Here is a 9,532-nt window from a genome sequence, read left to right as displayed (position 1 = left end):
ATCATCATCGTCATCTCCCCCTTGGTTATAATTTTTTTTCAAGTATAGGTGGTGGTATGTTCACAGGACCTTGGAAACACAAGAAGGTTAATTAGTAAAGGGAAACTAGCTAACCCGCATGCATGTGGATGAAACAATTATAATTACGGTGGAAGACAAATGTACCAAAAGCTTAAGGATTCCATGCAAAAACAGTGCCACAAATGGTGATAGCAAACACAAGACCGTTGTATTGAATTGCATCACAGTACTCATCTGTGTACAGAAATTGATTTTTGGGAAATATCCATTGAGGCGTGGAAGTAAAGACGACAACAGGCTTGTCGAAGATAGCAAAACTTCATAGTCCGTGTAATCTCAAGAGCTATCAGGAACTCGACACATTGCTATCTTATGTAGATGACAATCACCATGATCGTAGTTGAACGTACGTAGAATACCGGTGTGCTCAATCTCTAGGCATTCTGAGATTTTTGGAAGTGGAGCCTGATGATGAGTGTACACATTCACAAGCTCTCATTCGCAGTTGTACCCAATATAAACAACCTAATCTCCATTTGCGCCTGCCCAGGCCTTACCCTCAAGCGATGGCATCTTAACATCACATGTATCATTATCAAGCGGCATCAACTTACACAAGGCTAGGCCTCCGTCGTCCGTGCACCCGTCAGCAGGGTCACGACAAAGAAGATAGAGGAGATCAAACCGCTCCTGGACCCTTCTCCTGGACCCTTGGGTTCCTTGTAATGATGTTACTAGTTGAGTCTAGAATGGTCTTGAACAAACCTGCCATGCTAGCCGAGGTGATGACATCGCGCCGATCAATGACTTCCTCAACCATGTCATCATTCAGATCGGGGCAAGAATAATGGGGTCGTTTCTGGCCTGCTCCCTCCATGGAGAAGACGATCGAACAATGGCAGAAGGAAGGGTGAAGGAAAATGTAGGAGGGAGGAAGAGCGAGCGACAACAGTTCCAAATCGAGAGGTAAAGGCAAAGAGGAAGTGGATGGTTGCCACGGTACACGAAGTGGCGCCCCGGCCTACATAGACATCTGTTCGGAAATTGTACAAAAGGACTCACCGTCGTCTCACTGACATGTTGGAACGAGACCACATGTCAACGAAACATGGTGTGTGATTTCTCATGCAAAATGCGATCTGGCCGCGTTGGCCCGAGGTGCCGCGTTAGTTATCGATCTTTATTTTTTTAATGGCGTGCCTTTCAGTTTTGAAGCAGGACTAACTGGTACTAAATGCAGAGAAACTATAAACTACTCTACCACTACTCCACCTCTAGTACTAGTAGTATCAAAAAAGATATATAGGCAGGACCTTCAACGCTTTCTTGGTAAAGGCTGCCCACTTGCTTCTCACACTATCACATTCTCTCTAGATCTAAAAAAGACGGCCCCTCTCTCCCTCCCCACCGGCGGTCACAGATCCGCCGAGGAAGAAAAGGGCGTGCATCATTAACGCACTCGTCGTCGGTGAGTGAGGTCACGCACTGACAACAAGGCCATCCTCTCAGACCTAGCACCCGCGCGGGATGGCCTCCGTCCCCAAGCTCGCTACCGTAGTGTGTGTGGAGGATGACGACCACGAGCAAAGCCACTTCCCGTCGACCCCCAGGTATGCTACCTCTTTTCGAACCATACCCTTGTTCTATTGCCCCATCTGCCATGTCGCTGCATGTGGATCTTTTTCCACTCCACCATCTTCCCAATTTGCTATCCTCTGCTCTGCTGGTCATGCAGACGAAAACCTTAATTTGCACAATTAAAGGAAACCCTACTTCATGCAGACTAATCCATGTCTGGGTGGAATAAGGAAAAGAAGGGAGAATGTAATGTCCAAGAGAGTAGGCATCGAAACCGCATCTAGGTTGAAAAGGGGAAAATCAGTAGCTAAGGAATGAATCTCATGTCTCTTAGTTGAAAAAGGGTATAAAGGCATGACAACGCAATAGAGAATGACCATGTCGATCGGTTTGTTGTCCTAACATAGGAAAAAGGTGGCTAAAGAGAACAAAAATGGGACATAATCCACATATGCTGCCTGGATATTTGTTGCTTTGGGCAACCATACCTCCCTCACCACTCTATACGTCCGTGGAGGTACATCATACTGGTGCGCCCACTGTCTGAATGGGCCTCCCATGCTCTTATTGCCACTTTTTTGCTGTTAGTATAACGCCAGCGGTCAAGTCAAGCAATGCTACTGCTAAAGTGATGCCACATTTAACTAATGCCGCACTCAGTCTAATGCCACCGATAAATTTAAGCAATGCCATTTAATGTCACTGGATTATTTTAGGGTTAGCTGTTGATTGTGAATGTATTAAATATTTTTCAGCTAAGGCATTCTAATGCTGTTGAACAACGAGTATACCAATGATGAAACTTGTTACTACCTTCAGATTTTTGCACTGTTAATGCTTATATATTACATACCTCACTTTCATGAGAGAAGTCAATTTTTTGTATAGTGTCACCAAAATGCCAAGGCGCCGATGTCATTTTATTTTGGTTAAACTACAGAAAAAATTATGAAGATAAGAGGAAAGGTCAAGAGTGGGCACCTCCTCCTCCGGCTGTTCTCTTGATTCATTCAATCAAGTTTTTGTGTTTGATCGATTATCAAGATTGGGATAACAATTTTTAGGTCCCCTCGAGTTCGAGATGATATTTACCTTGAAGGTACATGGTTCGCAATTTTTTTATACTGTCATTAGTAAATAATGCTAGTTACCTTCAGACTTTTGTACTTGGTTTAATGCTCTTGCACAGCTAGTATACAAATGCTGAAACTTGTTACCTTTACATTTTGTATTGTTAATGCTTATAGAAATCTTCCAGTGCTAGAGCTGATGGAAATTTGTTCAGTAAAACCATTGTACTGTACCCTGTAATAAAAAAACTACTCTACTGTTGCACTAGCCACTGGATTAGTGTATATTTGTACTATTCGAATGGTGTTGCATTAGCGTATGGACATACATAAAGTGTGGCAAGCTTTACCAGATATGTGCTCAAGAAAACTACTACCTGTTTTTCTAAATACTATATGTTTGGGTACTTTAAATTGAACTGCGAAAACATCTTATATTAAGGAACATAAGGTGTAGAGTTCACTTTGTCCTGTTATTGGAGGAGGTATGTATGTTTGTCTCTAATGCCTGTTGACTACAGACCTGACATCATGATCTAATATTAAGTCATTCTTTTTGTACAGTGTCACTAAATTGTCAAGGCGGTGATGGCATTTTATTTTAGTTGAACTGCACAAAATCTGCTTAAAAGAAGAGGAAAGGTCAGGAATGGTTCAATTTTTCAGAAAACTATGCATGCCTTCCTGACATGAGCCGATGTTGCCTTATTTATTCCTTCAAACAGGTTGTTAGAAACAGTCTTGCTACCATTACCCATTAAGAAATTGCAATGCTTATATTTGTGAGTCTATGCTTCAACTAGTGCCACATTTATAGTAATTACACTTTCAATATCTATGCAAACAGGGATGCTCGATTTTAGTGGATCTGCACAAAAAGTCCAAATGGTTCAACATTAGGAGCATGTTTTTCCAAACCTTTATATCCAATTGGTGGCACTATGAGATGTTCATTACGAAGGTACATGGTTTCCTACTATCTTGCTACTCTTTTTGTACTATCATTAGATAGTAATATTAGTGGTTTGCATGTGAATTTATTGGAAGGGTGGACCTACATTGGAGGTGCAAGACATGATTCAATGATTGGACTCAATTTCGGTTATATCCTTGGTCTGATGAAGAACAGGCGCTATATTTCTGCTCTAAACCAACAAATCAATTCAGTATGAAATTGTCCAGGAAAAAACATGACAATATCAAATCGTCCAGTGCAAAATATGACAGATGCTAAGCGGAAGAGACGTGTTTAAACCGAAAATACAAGGTGTGGTATATGTTTACTAGCTGCTTGATATTTGTGCATACAGAGATGTCTGCCCGTTGCTATTTGGCAAACAAACAAAGTGGCCGCAATTTTGGTTGAACTGCACAGGAGAATAGCATAGTCACTGCATACAGTGCCATTTGAAAATAGACACAGAAAGATTGGATAGTCACTTCATGGACAACACAAAAGTAGTATTGTACTATTTATTGGCCAACACTATGTGCTTTGCTTTCGTCTAGTTATACAATGGGCATCATTTTGCCTAAGTTAAAGTATGTATGTCGAAAATAGTCTCGTCATGTGATCGACAGAAGACCAAATCATATTGCAGTGGATGTTCCTCCATCATGTTTGGTTCATTCTCATGGTTCTAGCTGTTGGTGAAACCACTTACATTTGCAAGAGGGATTGTAGACTTCACAAACAAATTTGTCTTTCACTCTGTACTGAATGTTGGCCAAGAGAAGCATCCATGTTAGTAGGAAGAACAAATGTTTTTCTAGATCTTTGCTTTTGGATCTACATATTTGTATATGATTTGTGAATCATTGAGATGAATTAACATGCTGATCTTGCGTATGGGAATCGTACTAGTTGGTTTTGAATTTGGGCTACTAATGTGAACATATTACAATGCCAGGCCTGTGAGTCTCGTGTGAACATTTCGAACAGATTGGCTCTTACTGCTGTGCACAGCAAGATCCTTATTTTTGTGTTCTCAGTGTTTACAAGTTACTAATAGTTCCTTATTTCTGTTTGTTCAGTGCTTACAAGTTACTGATCGATCACTAGCTAGCCTACTAATGTGCTCCTGGCAGTTTTAGTTGCGACGCAAGATCCAAAGTGGCAGCTTTTTGAATAAAAATGCCTACCTGTGAAGAAACTGACAAGCTGCTCTGAAGAAAATGCCATATGAACCTAAAGAAACTGCCAGCAAAAATGTTCGCAAATGCCTTATCTCCCAGCGAACGTTCATCAGCTAATGCGATCCTACACGTGCACCCTCCGACCTACTCGATCTTACACATACACTATCCGACCTACTCGATCCTACAGGAATAAATAGTGGATCACACACGTACAACCTCCTTTACGGTTTGCAGGGCTCAATTCAAAAATCTCACCAACCAAGGTAGATGATGAGTGGTGGAATCATTTTTGACAAGGAGAGAGTACCTCATCTGGATGATTTGACTGCACTCGTTTGACCGTCATACTGACATGCGACCCAGCACGGACGGGACGACACCGTCATAATTTTAGTTTTTCTAGTTTTCCACGGCAAGTTGGTGCGCTAAGCCATGCCTGCTTATGCATTGAATTCCGATGACCGCAATGACCGTCGCGCTTCCCGCGACACGTTGGTTCGCCTACCTTCTGCCTATAATTGCTGTTTCCCGGCCTTCTATGGTGGCATCATCAACCAACTTGCACTATCCTCATAAGCCCCCACTGGCCCAATGTCGCTCGCCACTTATCTTCGTTGTCGCCACGTCCTCCATGCCCTTGCCCGTCCGCAATAGGCGACGCCGGAGGCGGTCACCGCCGGAACTAGTGTTCAGTTTTTCACCGGAAGGCAGACGAAGGGAGGAGGCATTCTATTTGTCTTTAGATGGCAATGACGAGTATGAGGAGTTGTTAGGAGCGTTACCGCCTGGCGGAGGAGCAGAGTATCGCTGATTTGCGCCGCCAGCGGGGCATGGAGTAGCAGAGCACCGACGCTCTGAGAGTAGAGCGCCCACAACTGGGCCGACTACATGGAGGCCGGCGCCGGGAAAATAGCCCTTGAGTCTGTCGGGCACGCACGGGTTCACGACGCCGAATTTTACTACCAGCTTGTCAAGTGGGTTTCCCGCTAACAAGCCGAAGCTTCGGTGGACCACGCCGGCATGGAAAGGGCCAAAGGGCACGAGCAACGCGCCCTATCGCACCTTTGGCAAGTCCAAGGCGAGGCGGAGGACGTCAGTGCCGGTGTTTAGCGTGTACCGCAGATGGCGGTCGGCATCGTCTAGTTAGCTGAGTAAGTTAGTACTTGTACACTCCTAGTGTATTAGTGGGAGTAGATAGTTAACTTGGCTGTGATGGTTGTCAGCGTGGAAGTTCAGTACTCTATATCTGGATCAGACATGTTACTTCGCTTTGAATGTTGAACTTTCCATTTGAATGTATGGAATGGGCTGTTATTTTTGAAAATGGGTTGTATATGTCTGCCACGGGTTTAGAGGCTGACTTGTGGGCCTACCAGATTGACGCGTACACAATCAGGAGATATTGTACGTGGAGAGGATGACAACAGGGATCCACCAAGGTCATGGCAGTACGCAAGCAAGTGCCTCCTTATTTCAAGCCAATAAAAAAATGGCTCCTCCTAATGGATTTCTGACATCTGGGTCCCATGCCATTGTCAACGTAGTCAATAAATGAGAGAATTGCACAACGAGCGGCTGACACAAGGGACCTAGTAGCTCGCCCAGTTACTTTTGTTTTCAGTTAATTTGATGAATGCTACTCCAAATCTGGTGATTCCGAGAAATGCCACTTCAATTTCCAAACTTTGAAAAATGCCATTTCATGCCATTTCTAGCGGCATTTTTCAAAGTTCGGAGGGGCATTTTTCAAAGTTTGCAAAAATTGAAGTGGCATTTTTCAAACTTTGGAAATTGCAGTGGCATTTTTATGAATCGCCATAATTTGAGTGGCATTTATCTATTTGTTTTTGAGGCGGAAGCAGGGTGTCAACTGGGCTGTGTAGGGCACTCTGGCCTGTCTAGACAACCTTTTCTTTTATGTTTACCCCAAGACCAGCCCAGTAGTTTTATTTTCTTTCTAAAAATGGCTAGCCCAGGTTTTTTGTGCTTTGTCAAGTATGTTGCTTTGTTAGGCCTATTGGGCAACAAATATTTCAAGACGAGGAGAGCTTCATTCGGTTTGCCCAAAAATGGCCTATTAGTAATGAGAAATGGGCTATACATTTTTAAAACACATCAAACCAATAATTAGTTTCAAATATTTTTTTTCATTTCGAGATTTTAAATTCCATTGATTTTTATGCATGGACAATTTGTTGGATTTTATATTGATATACGTTCATTTTTAAAATCCGATTGAATACGACTTGAAATTTCGGGATTAAAACTAGTTCAGACCGCACAGAAATATGCAATATTTCGTATAATTTTTTAACTGTGGCCAAAATATGGGTTGTAATGCTAACAAAAAGAATATGGGCTCCAAAAAAACCTTAAGAAATAGCAAATGGGTTGTAAATTATTAGAAATAATGGCAGATGGGGTGTAAGATGTTTTCCACATATTTGAGGCTTTCCTAAAAAAAGGTTGACGCACATGCAGTGCCGTGTTAACACACGAGACCAGTGACTGTTGGATGTCCATCCAACGGCTGTCGTGCTTCTTCAATCTCTGCTCTTCCTGCTACAGCCGCTCAAACAAGCGCCAGCAGAACTGCCCACTCCCTCCTCCTGTGGCCGGCTGTGCTGCCGTGCAGGCCTCACAGCCTCACCCTACTCCCATCGCTAGCCTGGCCATCCCTCTACTCACCCACACCTGATATTATTCTCCAGCGACGGCAGACGAACCAGTAAACACTCGTACCCCCCTCCGTGTGGGAAACAACTGCCAAGTCTTCCATGGCTCCATGTTGTTCCCTTCCTAAGCCTCGCCGTCGTCCACCGCCCTGGTGCTCTCGGCGCGGCGTGGCCAACGTGGTCAACGAACGACATCCATCAGAAGTGGATTGTATGTGGAGGGGCTGACAACTGGGTCCACGGCCGCACGCAAGGAAATGCCTCCTTATTACGCGCAAAATAATGATTCCTCCACCTGACAGCTGGAACCCACCAGAAGGGCCTCTGTATTTCGTGAAAAAACATTCTCCCCGCTGACAGTTCGGACCCACCAGCTATATCTTTGCATGCAAGAAAGTGCCGCCTTATTATGCAAAAAAAATGAACACTCCCCTGCTAGCTGGGACCCACCATAGTGGGAGGCTGACTTGTGGGCCTACTAAGTTGATGGGGACGAAGGGCTTTGGCAACATAGTCAATATGAATGATTCTAGCTCTAGTGACTGTACGATGTCCATCCAACGGTCGTAGTGCTTCTTCAACCTCTGGTCTTCTTGCTCTAGCTGCTCAAACCAGCACCGGTCATGCCGTGAGCTCATGCCTGCCATGGCCGGCTGTGATGCCGCGGAGGCCTCACCGCCCCCTACTACTCCCACCGCTGGCCAGGTCATCCCTCTACTCACCCACACCCCCTGTTATTCCGCGGCAACGACAGCCTCACACCGCAGCCGAACCAGTGAACCCTCGTACTCCTCTCTGTGTGGGCATCCACTGCCGCATCTTCCTCGGCTCCGCGTCGTCCCCTTCCTATGCCTCGTGGTCGTCCACTGCCTTGGTGCTCTCGGCGTGGCGTGGTCAATGTGGTCAACGAACAACTTCCGTCGGAAGAGTACTATACGTGGAGAGGTTGATAGTTGGGTCCACGACCGCAGCAAGGAAGTGCCTCCTTATTACGCGCAAAATAATGATTCCTCCACCTGACAGCAGGGACCCACCGAACGGGCCACCGTATTTCATGAAAAAAAGTTTTCCCCTGACTGCTGGGACCCACCAACTACATCTTCGCACGCAAGGAAGTTCCTAATAGTCGGGACCCACCTAGTCGAAGTGTACGTAACGTTGTCATTCTGGTCGCGAACGTGTATGTACATACTGGTCGATCGGTCTGTCTGCAGGCTGCAGCGATGAACTATGGCTGTGTAAGGAAGGGCACGTGTCATAGTATGGGCGCACACTTGTCATAGTAGAGACGCGCACGTAGCATGTACATGTATGTACAAACATGGCGCAAGAAAGTAAATACAGCCACGTACGTACATACGGCCGGGGTCTCGAATGCCTACTCACGCATACGTATGGCCAGGGCTCGTGTATATGGCTATGTCGGAATGGAGAAACTACGTCGTCGTGTTCATCGGGAGCCAACCGGCTTGGATGGAATAGCCGATCGAAACGAGGCTTGGCGTACCGCAGAACATAGGAAACGACATTGTGTTCGACCGGCCATGGTCGAAATGGGATCCTATTCATCAAGTGGGGTCTGGCATACCGCAAAACAGAGGAAACGGACTTCTCTTGGACCTCCTATGGTCGAAACGGGGTCCTGTTGATCGGGAGGGGTGTGGCGTACTGTAAAACGGAGGAAACAGACTTATGTTGTAGCGCTACGGTCGAAATGGGGGTCCTGTTCATCGGGAGGGGTGTGGCGAACCACAAAATAGGACTCCACGGGATACTGTTCATCTCCACCATTGACCTCCTCCAGCCTCCACGGGCTACTGTTCATCCACCGTCGACCTCCTCCAGCCTCCTCCTGCGACTGTTCATCCACGGGCTCCTGTTCATCTAGCCTCCATTGCTCCTCCACCAACTACTATTCAACCAGCCCTCTCCACGAGGTCCTGTTCAACCACCCTCCATGGGCTACTGTTCATCCAGCCCTCCACGGGGTCCTGTTCATCCACCCCCAACTGGCTCGATCGGGGTCCTGTTCATCCAGCAGCAACGACC

Source organism: Triticum urartu, chromosome 7A (assembly GCF_056163025.1).
Source record: "Triticum urartu cultivar PI428250 chromosome 7A, HENAU_Tu73, whole genome shotgun sequence".
In the NCBI taxonomy this organism is placed as follows: Eukaryota; Viridiplantae; Streptophyta; class Magnoliopsida; order Poales; family Poaceae; genus Triticum; species Triticum urartu.
The sequence above is the reverse complement of the archived record's forward strand: the minus strand, read 5'-3'. Positions refer to the sequence as shown.